Here is a 13,777-nt window from a genome sequence, read left to right as displayed (position 1 = left end):
AGTGGACATAGGAACAGTTATTTGTAGGTTTTCTGTAAATTTTAAATTTGAATTCATTATTACCCTTAATAATTAAAACATCTAGAAAAGGCAATGAGTTATTTTCTTCAAACTCAACAGTAAAGTTTATAGAATGGGCTAAGCTATTTAATTTTCCTAGGAAATGGTGTATATCTACATTTTTGGGCATAAGACACAAAATATCATAACAATAACGTCTGCAGGATCCAAGAAAGAGGAAAATATATTCATATCCTTGGATCATGAGCTCCTCACCGTCATCCAGGTACGTCAATCTAGGAGCGCAGAGAATGTAGTATTCTTGGTGTTAGTGTCAACGGCCATACCACGTTGAACGCACCGCTTCTCGTCCGATCAGCGAAGTAAGCAACGTTGGCTTTGGTTAGTACTTCGATGAGTGACCACCTGGGAACACCAAATGCTGTTGACATAAATCTTTTAAAGTCTGTACCTGACCAGCCGGGCTGTGGTTCGTACGTCGGTTTACGTGCGGCCAACAGTAGCAGCCTGGTTGATTAGGCCCTGATCTACCATGAGACCTGGTCACTGACCGGGCAGCGGGGGCGTTGACCAGCGGAACCCTCTCCAGGTACAGCTCGAACGAGGTCTTTATGAGCCTTGTGCTAGCTGAACCAGTAGGGGCCAAACAGGTCTGGTGAATGGGGAAGCAATTAGGTTTGATTAGAAACAAGGACGGGCAGCCCTAATTCCCAGAATCAAGAGCCCCATCAAACGAATCAAGGCAATCTCCCCGTTGGAGTTAAACACAGATATAATTAACAAATTCAGCGTAAGGAGCCGTAAGGGTCTGAACTTTCGTACTCACCTAGTGTTTCTAGCAACGGATTTTAAATTGTTTAATACTTCGCCTACAGTACACAATCACAAAAATTGCAGATTTTAACAAATAATGGCCGAGTTCGGCGAAAATATGGAGTCCAACACTGATGGGGTTAATAATATGCTAAATTAATTAAATAAATTTTTATTATCATAATCGAATTCGAACGTTATATGCTTATCTAATGAGTAAAGCAAAGTCCAGTAATCCCATGACACTTTTAATGAACATAATTATCATAAATAGTCACAAAATATGTTCCGATTAAGCCCTTGTAATATCAAAAACATTTTCAGACAGCTTATAATAAGCTTTATTGACAGGACAGTTGTTTGTTTAACACAATATGTTCGAGTTTCCGTTAAAGTTATTTTACCGCTTATTGGGCACGATCGCTTAATAATCGTATATGGTTGGACGGTTGGTTTATTGGGTTTAAAGGATATCGACTACACGAGGGTCATTAATTAAGGCTGCATGTAACCTATACACTCCCAATCAAGAACACTTTGATTAACTCCCGGTAAATATACACTGACAGGCAAACATATCGGCGTATAAATTTCCTGGTGGAACTAACGTTTTCTTAATAAAATGCGTAAACCACATGTTGTGTCATATTAACATACTTTCAGTATATTCTACCACTGTTAACGCACATTTCAGTATAAATAACCTTATGTAAATGGAAAATTCGAATTCGTATCATATTATCAGCACCATTTTTCTTCCTTTCAGCATATTTTCGTGTCCTGTTCACTTTGATTCGACTGAGTCGTTTTGCTTTGAGGAAGTCACCTGCTTACCTGGCTTCTGGTCTGACCCTCGTGGTTATCATCTGGGATTGGGCTAACAAGCTCGTTTGTGTGAAAGGGAGAGCACACTCGCTCACCTGTGTGAGAGTCTGCACTCACTCGCGTGCAGGCTTGGAGTAATTGTGATTGAAGCTGAATGTTATTAATTAAAAAGATTTTAGTAATTGTAAGTGAACTTGTACATTAAAAATTAATTGCAATTAACTGTTGTAAATTAATTGCAAATAACTGCTGAAATTGTAATTAAATGTTGAAAATTAATTGTAATTACCTGCTTAAATTACATTATAAAATTGGGAAAGCATGATGGAATAATGACAAAATGGAAGTACACGTCAAATGGTACATAATTGAGCATTCTGATGTGATTTTTTTGTTATTTGGGGTGACGTCCAGTACTTGTTCTGCCGATATGGAGGCTGCAGTGAAATTAGAATTTCAAGATCCCATCTGAATTTATCTAGCATTAGATCTCTGGAACCATCACAAGATGATATCCTTCACTGGGACATTATAAGAAAGAATTATGGAACTGAAGTCAAGAGCTGTTCTTGCTTGTGATATATTTGAAGAAGGACATACTGTCTTCAAATAGAAATTTGCTTATAAGTTGACCATTATGCTAGAGATGTCGCTTATTAGGATCAGGAAAAGGTAGATATGACTGAGGAGGAAATGGACTTGTAAAATGTTCTTTCGCAATTTTTTTGCCAGAACGTGTGAGTTGCTTTGCACACACTCAACAACTCTGTGTTTAAGATGGTCAGTAATTCTTTTCCGTTTGCAGTAATAAAATAATATATTCTCCAATAAATCGGTATTTATTTGGACTGTCTGAATGCAAAAAGAAGGAATTCATATTAAAGACGATTAAGTCATTTCCGAAAGGATCTGAACATATCAACAAGGTTTGCAGATTTGTTGAACGGAAGGGAGAATAAAAACAAGAAATTATCTTTAATGGAGATCGCAGCACTAAATTAGGTTGTGACAGTTTCTAATCCATTCGAAGAGGCTGTGGAACAAGTTGAAGGAGAAAAAATGGTCGCCATCTAAACAATTGGACTAGAAATTATTGGTCTACAGCAATCCATACAGCAATTAGTGGAGTCTGACCTGTCCTACTTTGAAACTTCGGCCAGAGTCTTGCACGAAGCACTGAAACAGAGATATAAGACATTGATGGAGTTAACTGACATAACATCAGCAGCTTCATTTTATCCTCCCTTTAAGTTGGATCGGTTTCCATCAGAAGAGAAAACGGAAACAGGATCCTTATTACAAGCGAATCTGAGAATGAGGAAATAAAGTGTAAAATGCTTCTAAAGGATGAATCCTCTGAGTCAAAAACAAATCCACCTAAAAGTACCCACCGTTTTTCATTCATGTCTTCAACTAGGGTGTAAACAAAAATCACTCTCCGGGTGAACTAGAACAAGTTTTGAACAGATTATACACAAGACGACTGTACTTCATTCGACGTAGATAGTTTGGGTTATTGGAGGGATTTTCCTTCAGAGATTCTGCCTCTGAAGTAACGAAAGATGGCGTGCAGAACCACTTCAACACCGTCATAAAGACTTCTTAACATAGGAAATATTTTTCACTCCCAGAAGGGAGCATCTGAGAGCCTGGAGACCTCCTGATTAAGTGCAACAGAGAAATTTAGGAGTATCTTCCGTGTCTGAATCTTAATACACTGTGATATGTGAAATTGGATGTAACTTATGTAAGTCATTATGCACCATTAAGTCAATATTATCATTAAAATCTTACAAGTTGTGACATAACTTATTTGCAGTTTACTGCAACAATTCATTGCAACAGTACTAATTTTCTAGGTGTAATTTCTTTGTTTAAATTGTAGTGAATGGAAAAAATATATATTACCAAACATTATATCTTAGATCTATTACAGTTAAATACCTTATATGAAACGAAGCTTATTTAGTTATTTGTAATCTTGCTGGATCTTTGACTGATTTAGTGCTTGACTTTAATTGAAAATGTAATTAATAATATTCTTTTTCATTGTTCCAGGACTTACATTTAAATACAAAATATGAGGTGAAGTGTTTGTTAATTATTTCCAGCTTTTCGAACTAATAGATTAAAATAATTAATAATATATACTAAAAAATTTTAACTGCAATTTGTTACTGATCTGATCAAGCAATTGCAATTGAAAATCTGGAAGGGGGAACTGAAAATGTAGTTGTAATTGTCTTTGAAACACATAAATACTTCAATCCTGCTCGTGTGCGTGTGAAGCGATGCACTCATGTGTGCGTGAGGGGCGGTGCACACTCACAGCTTGTGTAAACACACACTCACAGCCTCCAGAAAAACCAGGAGATTTGCATGCGAGAGTAAATGACGGAGTAAGTCTATTTTAATATCAAAAGATCTTGGGGCTGTGGTCAAGGCAGGGGTAAAGGAGGAAGAGAGAAGAACAATGAAGAAGAGAAGAGGAAGGGAAGGAGAAGGAAAAGAAAGAGGGAAGAAAGATGCTGGAAGGGAGAAAGCTGTTGGAGTGGAGAAAGACGGAAAGGAGAATGAAAGGAGAATGATCAGGAAAAGGAGAGAGGATAATGTTAAACATAAGGAGAGGAAGAGTAAAAAAGATAAGGTAGGGGTGAAAAGGAAGGGAGAAGGAGGAAGGAAAACAAAGAGAAAGAGTGAGAAATGTGAAAAAGGGGTACTGAAAAAAAGTAGGAAATAGGACTGCAAATGTGATAATGTAAATTTAAATATGGGATAAAAGACAGTGACAGTGACGATTATTAGACTATAAATGATGATATTGATTGTTGTAGTGGTGGAGAGTCAGTCATGGTGGAGGACTGTGGGGGAGTAATGGATGCTGTTGGAAGGAGAAAATACCAATAATTATATTATAGGAAGAATTACAAACGTCAGCTAAAATAATGGTGAAGATGGTGAAGAGGGTGAAGATTGTTATCTAGGAGATAGTCTTAAAAAGTGATGATTCTTGCAAGATTGTGAAGAGAAATAGTGATGACGGTAGTAGTGATGGTGGTGGTGTACTGATGGCAGTGATCACAATAGTGATGGCGTGTGTGGTGGTGATGGCAATAATGGTGGCAACTGTGGCGAGTGTGGTGGTGATAACAATAATGGTGTTAACTGTGGCGAGTGTGGTGGTGATGGTGGTGATGACAATAATGGTGTTAACTGTGGCGAGTGTGGTGGTGCTGGTAGTGATCACAATAGTGGTGGTAACTGTGGCGAGTGTGGCGGTGCTGGTGGTGATCACAATAATGGTGTTAACTGTGGCGAGTGTGGTGGTGCTGGTAGTGATCACAATAGTGATGGTAACTGTGGCGAGTGTGGCGGTGCTGGTGGTGATCACAATAATGGTGTTAACTGTGGCGAGTGTGGTGGTGCTGGTAGTGATCACAATAGTGGTGGTAACTGTGGCGAGTGTGGCGGTGCTGGTGGTGATCACAATAATGGTGTTAACTGTGGCGAGTGTGGTGGTGCTGGTAGTGATCACAATAATGGTGTTAACTGTGGCGAGTGTGGTGGTGCTGGTGGTGATCACAATAATGGTGTTAACTGTGGCGAGTGTGGTGGTTTAAACTTTTTTTAAACTTACTGAGGTAAACCATCTAAGTTTCCTCTCGGTCAAATGTTCAGTGTCTTCTGGTGATTTGTATAGTATATTTAACACAAAGGAGTAACACAAACACCTTAGTGTGGATTTTCTACAGAGATAACGATAACACTGATCTTTTTATGGGTCTACATGGAATACTGACGAAAATACTGAAGAAAAGATACACACTGCAAAGCGAAAAAAAAATTTCAATAAAAGCGTCTTGTGCAATGTATGTCTTCTTACTCAACACTGATCTCCTATGACTCAACCCTTGGAGACAGAGCATCAGCATTACTGAATTCTGAACCTTAAGATGCAAGCAGAGCTCTGTGAAGTGTCGAGCCTTTAGAAGCTAGGAAACAGAGGAAACACCCTTATGAATAAACAGAAAGCATAGTGAATGGACTTAGTTTTAAGTGGTGAATTCTAGAAGTGGGAGGTTTGGCTTAAGTTAGCCTGAGTATGATTTAGTTTAAGATGGGAAGAGAACACTGGAGCCTATTTCACTAATCCGAGGTGTGTCATAAGGCACGAGTTAAAAGCTAGTTTGTGAGTGGTGAGTTTCTAAACTCATAAAAAGAGATCTTGTTGGAAGAATCTGCGTAGGAGAGGCAGACTTGAAGCATTACCTTTGAAAGGCAAGAACAGTTCAGAGTAGAATCTTGGTGTTGCTTGGTATTTGTGTTTTGTTTGGTATGGTTTCTGCTTTCAATAATATTAATATAATTGCCACAGTCATTATGCATATGAGCATTATGAAGTATGCAGTAGGCCTACAGGCTCAAGTAGCCTTGTGACAAAGTATTTGATTTAGGGATGTATTATAACAGTTTGCAATAATTTATTAAAGAATCGAGAAAATGGTTTACAAGTCCCTTAATGAACTCTAAAAACCTGGGATTGGAAACTTTCTTTGATTTAATCCGTCTACTTGATATACATTTCTCAAGTTGGCGCGATATTACAATTTATTTCATATAGGTCTTCAATGAATATAAATTTATGGGACCTAATGCATATTTTGTGTGAAAACAAAGAGGAAACAATTGTTATGTCATCATATTTGTATTATAATCATTAGTAAAATGGTGTAAGTGAACATGTATTTACACGTATTTGAAGTCTTTTATAAGTTTACGAAATATTAACCTAGGTTTTAGATTCTTTTGTAACCGTAATGTTTTAGCATGCAGTGCTTTTAATTCAATTTGAATTACAGATCTAGTTTTTAATCTTCTTTGAGCATTATTTGAGTAGGTTACATCCTAATAAGTTTTGACAGAGGCATCTGGGAAGATATTTAAGGTGTAACCTTTTCATTCCAAACCCACTTGATAAGAGAAATGGAAAACTCTGAAATATCACGGAGTGATATTTCAGAGTTTTCCAGTGATATTTCAGATATCGCGGAGTGATATCTGAAATATCACTCCGTGTCTGACATTTCTCCGGAGGTAACGTAAATTCAAAGTTAATTTAAAATTCCAGGGTTCATGTATTAGTATAATTTTATATACACCAGGTCGATACAGCGATACGTGTTGTGTTATGTGTCATCTGCATGAACAACGTGACACGGATATAAACAACGAGGCACGTACACAAAGATCATTTAAAAATACAGCCTCATTTTGAGCTAAAGTGACCAGTTTATTGTGCAGACAATGTCCGTAACATAACGTATCTTTGTATCGACCTGGTGTATATGAAATTGTGTACACAATGTGCAAAGACTACACTCTTATTCAGTGATACAATTTAGGAAGATTAATATTAATACTAAGAGGAAACTGGATTTACAGGGAACTAATAATATCAATGGGTACTAGAGAGAGTGGAATATTACTCACAGAATAATATAGAGTCCCACCTTCACTAATAGCTTAATTAAACCTCAAGCCCTCACTCAGAGCTTCCAGCTCTGCTTTGAACAGAAGCTCACCACCAAGTCCTTCTGACCCTTCACTACTTTACCTTATAAGTCAAGTTTACCTTTACACATAGCTCAGGTCAGAAATGCTCTTTTATAAAGTTTTTGAGGTTGACTTTGTTGACATTCTCTGATAAATTTTAAATTGTTGTGTTTTCTCTGTTTTTCATTGCATTCTTTTCGATTTTATATTTTGTTTCCACTTTGCCAGCTCGCACGCACACTTAAAAATGGCCAATTTAATTTAATTTATTACCCTTCATGGGGCAAATGGCCATAAATTTAGAAATTCGAACTGAACTCCCTATAGTGGATAGAGTAACTCAATATAAGGTCAATGAGCTCATATAAATGGAATTCTGATGGTTAGTTTTCAAGCAATTGCTAGTCAGTGAAACCCTAATTTATTACGGGCTGCCCGTTTAAGGGAGTATAAATTTGGATGTTGCAAACTTGCAAAGGTTAATAAAACAGCAAATAACTATTTTTTTAATTTATTATACATACAATATAAAAAACATAAATGGAACTTGTATCTAAACCTTACAGGCATCTCCTCGATCCTAATACCTTTCTTTTTCTTGACTACTTTTCACTTTTTGGCTGGCGTTTCTTCCTTATCATCACTTGACACCTCTGCATCCGGTGGCAAGTATTCATCACCACTTTCAAGCAATTCTGGGTCATCTACCTCCAGTTCTGAGTCACTTTCCTCCAAAACACAGACATTTTGACTTGGTGTTGGAGGGCTCACCATAAAACAATTTCTCATTGATCTGAAAGAACAATAAAAACGTTCTGTACACATCCAGACAACTACAAAATTCATATAAGCAATAGAAATATTTTTTATAAATATTTATTTACTGAAATTGAAAACTGCCCCTAAAAGGGCACAACAAAATTTTTTGAGGTCTCTTTTGTTGCACTATTTTCATTTGCATGGTACACTCATATTATGCTTCACACGGCCTTTATATAAATATCAAAATATGCCCAAACTATTCATTTATGCACTAGACATAACAATCAGTACTTACCGACATTGTAGAGGATAAAATCCAAGGGTATTTGAGTCTCACTTGATGAAAAAAATGTTACTCTCGGCGACGCCAAGCCAGAAGTGTTTACATTTTGGTCTCTCAACCAATGGGCAGCGAGAACAGGACAGCACCATTTAGCTGAAGCAAATCAGGGAAGGCTTGTGATTGATCAGAAATAAAGAATGGGAATCTAGATGCGCGGCACGAGTAGATGACACGCGCAGAAAATCACGTGCTCAGACCCACATATTTTGCGGTCTGCCTGATTAAGGGTTAAAAAACCTTACTTATTATTTTCAGTTACTTTTATGATAAATTCAGCTGTAAGTACATAATCTAACAATATATTTCAAAAGCATTTATATTTTATCAAGGCCACGTAAGATTGCCTGGATCGACACCATGCCCAACTCTTCTAGGGTAGGGTAGATGCCTGAGCTAGAGCTTGCAGCTCACAACACTGCCATTCACATTAGCCCCCATGGGGCGGGGATGACAGACCATAGAGGCCTAGCTTCTCCCTACGAGCCCCGTGAGGGAGGGGAATGTGGCTAGGCCTGGGGACAGTTGGTCCCAAATATGAGGGGGTACTTGTGCCTCCTCCCATGGGAGACTTAGGTCTCAGACACTCCCTAGACAGGGAGCCAAGGCCGAGCCACCACTTGGAACAGGCCCGGGCCGGGAGAATACCGGCGAGTCTTTAATAACAATTATAATAAGATTGCCTGGACTACAAAAATGGTTCAATATGACCATAATTTTTAAAGGGGTGGACCCGTAAGCCAGCGGAAGGCCTCGGTCAGATGACCAAAAGCTCCAAAGGCGGGTCATCATCTAAGACCTGCGTCAGGAAACATTTGTCCTGTTTCCTGACGAACTTTACCTAACCTAAGATTGCCTGGATGCTTTGATTATTTTATTACTACCACGTACAGAGAAGGATGACAGAGTTGATAACATGTATCAGAAATCTATCTTACGAGGATAGACTGTGAGCACTGAATTTCCACCTTGTAAAAAGCCGTAGAATTAGAGGGGATTTGAATGAGGTGTATAAATGGAAGGCAGAAACAAATAAAGGCGATATAAATAACGTACTAAAAATATCCAGCCAAGATAATGACTCGCAGCAGTGGGTTCGCGTTAAAAAAAATTAAGATTCAGAAAGGATATATGAAAGCACTGGTTTAGTAATAGAGTTGTGGATGAGTGGAGCAAACTCCCGAGCAGCGGGGATGAGGAAGAGGGAGGGGGGTTACGAGGGAAGCGGTAGGGTGAGGAACATTCTTCGGGCAACGTAGCAAAAAAAAAAACAAATAAACAGAACTATGCCAAAACTCACTAGACACTGTTAAAACTAAAAGCTAAAACACTTTTTTTTTTTTTTACCATTTTCATTATTCATATTTTGTTACTGCATTCTAGATGTTTCCTCCGAAAGTTAAAAAAAATACAGAAAGTTTACACACACACACACACACACACACACACACTCATATATATATATATATATATATATATATATATATATATATATATATATATATATATATATATATATATATATATATATATATATATATATATATATATATATATATACATATATATATATATATATATATATATATATACATATAACCGCAGACGGAGTACAGTCTAGGAGGCCAGAGACTACAAACCTCACTCAAGGAAAAAGATATTGGGGTGAGTATAACACCAGGCACATCTCCTGAAGCGCACATCAACCAAATAATTGCTGCAGCATATGGGCGCCTAGCAAACCTAAGAACAGCATTCCGACATCTTAATAAGGAATCGTTCAGGACCCTGTACGCTGTGTACGTTACGCCCATATTGAGTATGCGGCACCAGTTTGGAACCCACACCTAGCCTAGCACGTAAAAGAACTAGAGAGAGTGCAAAGGTTTGCAACAAGACTAGTCCCAGAGCTAAGGGGTATGTCCTACGAGAAGAGGTTAAGGGAAATCGACCTGACGACACTGGAGGATAGGAGAGGTAGGGAGACATGATAACGACATATAAAATACTGAGAGGAACTGACAAGGTGGACAGAGACAGAATGTTCCAGAGATTGGACACAGCAACAAGGGGACACAGTTGGAAGGTGAAGACACAGATGAATCACAGAGATGTTAGGAAGTATTTCTTCAGTCACAGAGTAGTCAGGAAGTGGAATAGTTTGGGAAGCGATGTAGTGGAGGCAGGATCCATACATAGTTTTAAGCAGAGGTATGATAAAGCTCACGGTTCAGGGAGAGTGACCTAGTAGCGACCAGTGAAGAGGCGGGGCCAGGAGCTTGGACTAGACCCCTGCAACCTCAACTAGGTGATTACAACTAGGTGAGTACACACACACACACACACACACACACACACACACACACACACACACACACACACACACACACACACACACCAGAAAGTATTTGTTCAGTCACAGAGTTGTCAGTAAGTGAAAAAGTCTGGAAAGTGACATAGTGGAGGTAGAAACCATACATAGTTTTAAGACGAGTTTGATAAAGCTCTTGGAGCAGGGAGACAGTGACCTACTAGCGATCAGTGAAGAGGTGGGACCAGGAGCTATGAATCGACCCCTGCAACCACAAATAGGTGAGTACACCACATCGTCATGAGATGGTGGTAGTGGTGAACATAGCTGCCTTCCAAGCAGTTACCCGGGTTCCATTCCCGGCCATCGCAATTCGAATTTTAGTAGCGACCAGTGAAGAGGCGGGTCCAGGAGCTATGAATCGACCCTTGCAACCACAATTAGGTGAGTAAGCCACCACACACTAAGGCAAGTGTCTATCGACAAATGCCTTTGCATGTAAGCGTAAGAAGATTAATGCAAATTACATATTATGCTATTTTATTGTCCGGGGGGCAAAATTTACGCCAAAAGACACTCTCCAACACACCCGATGACGACTGTACCATTATTATTGTACTGGGAAAATGTAGAACCCGTAGGGGGTAACACAGCACCTGGAGAATGGGAGGTAATCAATATTGATCTTAGGAAGAGAAAAGACGCTCCAGTTCCTCGGATCAAGAGCTATCCAAGGAATACCCACAAGAATGCAACCTGTATGTAACTCATGACTTCCCAACATAAATTTAGCTAGGCTGCCGTCACATGAAAGATGCGGCAGCTCCCGTCCTAATAATACCAGCTGCTCAGGTTAATCCTTATTAATCCTGACTGCGTATGCCCCTGCTGACATGCGGAGCGGACAGGTTCTTGATATCCAGCCAGAGCTGCCCTGGCTCGTCTCATTACGAGATTCATTAGAGCGTTCCCGAGTCTGGGGATGGATAGACTAGAGCTAATATACACACAAGCCTCGCGGGTCATGGTAGTGGCACAAGTGTCTGCTCTTACTCTGCGCTGTTGGGTGGTAAATTTAACACGTCTCAAAAAAATTGCAAGACATGCAGCTTGCTCTTTTGAAAGCTGCCGAGATTCTTTTTTTTTTGTTGTTGGCATGCATCCATTATTTTTTTAATAATCTCAGTAAGAAATTACAGTCTCTACAACTGATTTTTTTTTCAGTTAGTGAAGACATGGAAAAAAACTCCATCATGAAGTTGATCTAAAGAAGAGAAAAAGTCTTATGGTAACGGTTTCCCAACGCTAAAAGAAACGCAAATTCAAGGATTTCACGATAAGCGTAAGAAAGCTAAGAGTTTTATTATTGTAGAATGCAAAATATAAGGCGGCGCTGAAACACACATTTCTAGGGTTCGGTTTACTAACATAATAACTTAGAGAAACAGCTGGAAAACCGATGGTACGAACCCTGACCAGAAGGAATGACGTTTCTAATTCTGGTTCTTGAGACCATGAGCCAGGAAAATGTTTATAAAGGTGACAGAGAAGAGACCATTCAAAGAAACTGTTAGATAAGAAAGGATGGCGTATTTTTTTTAATTGCGCAGACAATATATTCACCACTCTCCCATATCTTTCATCACTACTCCACCATCATCAATCATAACTCCTCAATCTATCGCCATTATTATTACTCCAATTGGCCATTAATACTTCAGCTCAACCCTAAGCTATCTTCACTACTTCCGTCAACATTTTCACCAATGCACTCTCTCAACCATCATCACTAATCTTTCCCCTATTATATCACTTCTTCATCCTGTTGTTATGTTAGGTAAACTAGGTTGATAATTTTTAGTTGCATTTTATGAACCATGTTGATGAAAGAAGAACACTGACCATCAGTGACTAGTTCTGGTGTCAACACTGACCTCTAGTGAACAGTTCTGGTGTCAACACTGACCTCTAGTGAGCAGTTCTGGTGCCAACACTGACTAATGAACAGTTCTGGGTGTCAACATTGACCACTAGTGAACAGTTCTGATGTCAACACTATTCATTATAAGAATGAGCGTTGCCCAAAGACAAGCAAACATTCCCTTACTTTACTCTAATGTAACTTATCGTAGCCTCTATTTAAATTTTAGGATAGGAAAGACAGAGAGAGAGAAAGTCACTGGAAAGCCTGTGTGAGCCACTATCTACCCTATCGTCTTTGAAGTGACTGGAATTTTCTTCTCGAAGGTGATGTTGATAACCAAGTGAACGCTGTCCCTACAACACAATTACAGCAGTATGTAACGAAACCCTCAGATCAGCCTTGGTTTGGCTTTTCCTGCGGAGAGGCCGCTGCTCTTAAGTACAGTTGCGGAAAAAAGTTCGTATACACTCTCTGCTGAGCGTAAGTGACATCTGGTAATTCAGATGAAGTGAGTAAAAGATATTTTCATGAAAGAATTAACCCGGCTTGTAATAAGGACCGTGAATGATTAACAAAATCAATTGCTGGTACGTTTTGTGTATACATATATATATATATATATATATATATATATATATATATATATATATATATATATATATATATATATATATATATATATATATATATATATAAGAAGATTTATGAGGACAGAACTGAATTAATTACTTTTCAGATATTATATCCAATATTATAAAAACAAAAAAAATATTTTAAAAGGTGGTGACCAAATATTTTGAATGGGAAGTGTTATGATGGCTGTTCCGTAATCATTATACACCAGTCACATCTACTGCAGGTGAAGCATAATTTTGATGAATGAGACGGGTGAATATGTGAGGCTTGGTTTTCATAATGTCTTACAGAATATTGGTAATTTGTTTAAAATATAATTTAAAATAATATTCCACTAATCAAGGTGTGCTACTTTTTATGCTTTTATTTAACACACAAATTATAGCATTCACCCGTTCTGTTACTTCGTAATGAAACTAGCAGTAGTAGTAATAGTAGCAGTAATAGTATTCGTATTAATAGTAATAACAGTAGCAGTAACATTATTCATAGTAGTAATAGTAATAGTAGCAGTAGTAATAGTAAGAGTAATAGTAGCAGCAGTAAAGTAAAAACAGCAGTAGCAGCAGTAAAGGTAGTAGGAGTATAAGTA

General features: G+C 38.3%; 1 pseudogene; it reads left to right on the top strand.

The window, feature by feature from the left end:
* Positions 1-333: 333 nt before the first annotated feature.
* On the top strand, positions 334-451 carry LOC138852892 (5S ribosomal RNA; annotated as a pseudogene).
* Positions 452-13,777: the final 13,326 nt, after the last annotated feature.

This window comes from Cherax quadricarinatus, chromosome 1 (assembly GCF_038502225.1).
Source record: "Cherax quadricarinatus isolate ZL_2023a chromosome 1, ASM3850222v1, whole genome shotgun sequence".
NCBI lineage: Eukaryota > Metazoa > Arthropoda > Malacostraca > Decapoda > Parastacidae > Cherax > Cherax quadricarinatus.
Note: the sequence above shows the minus strand (reverse complement) of the source record. Positions and strands in the feature narration are given on the sequence as shown.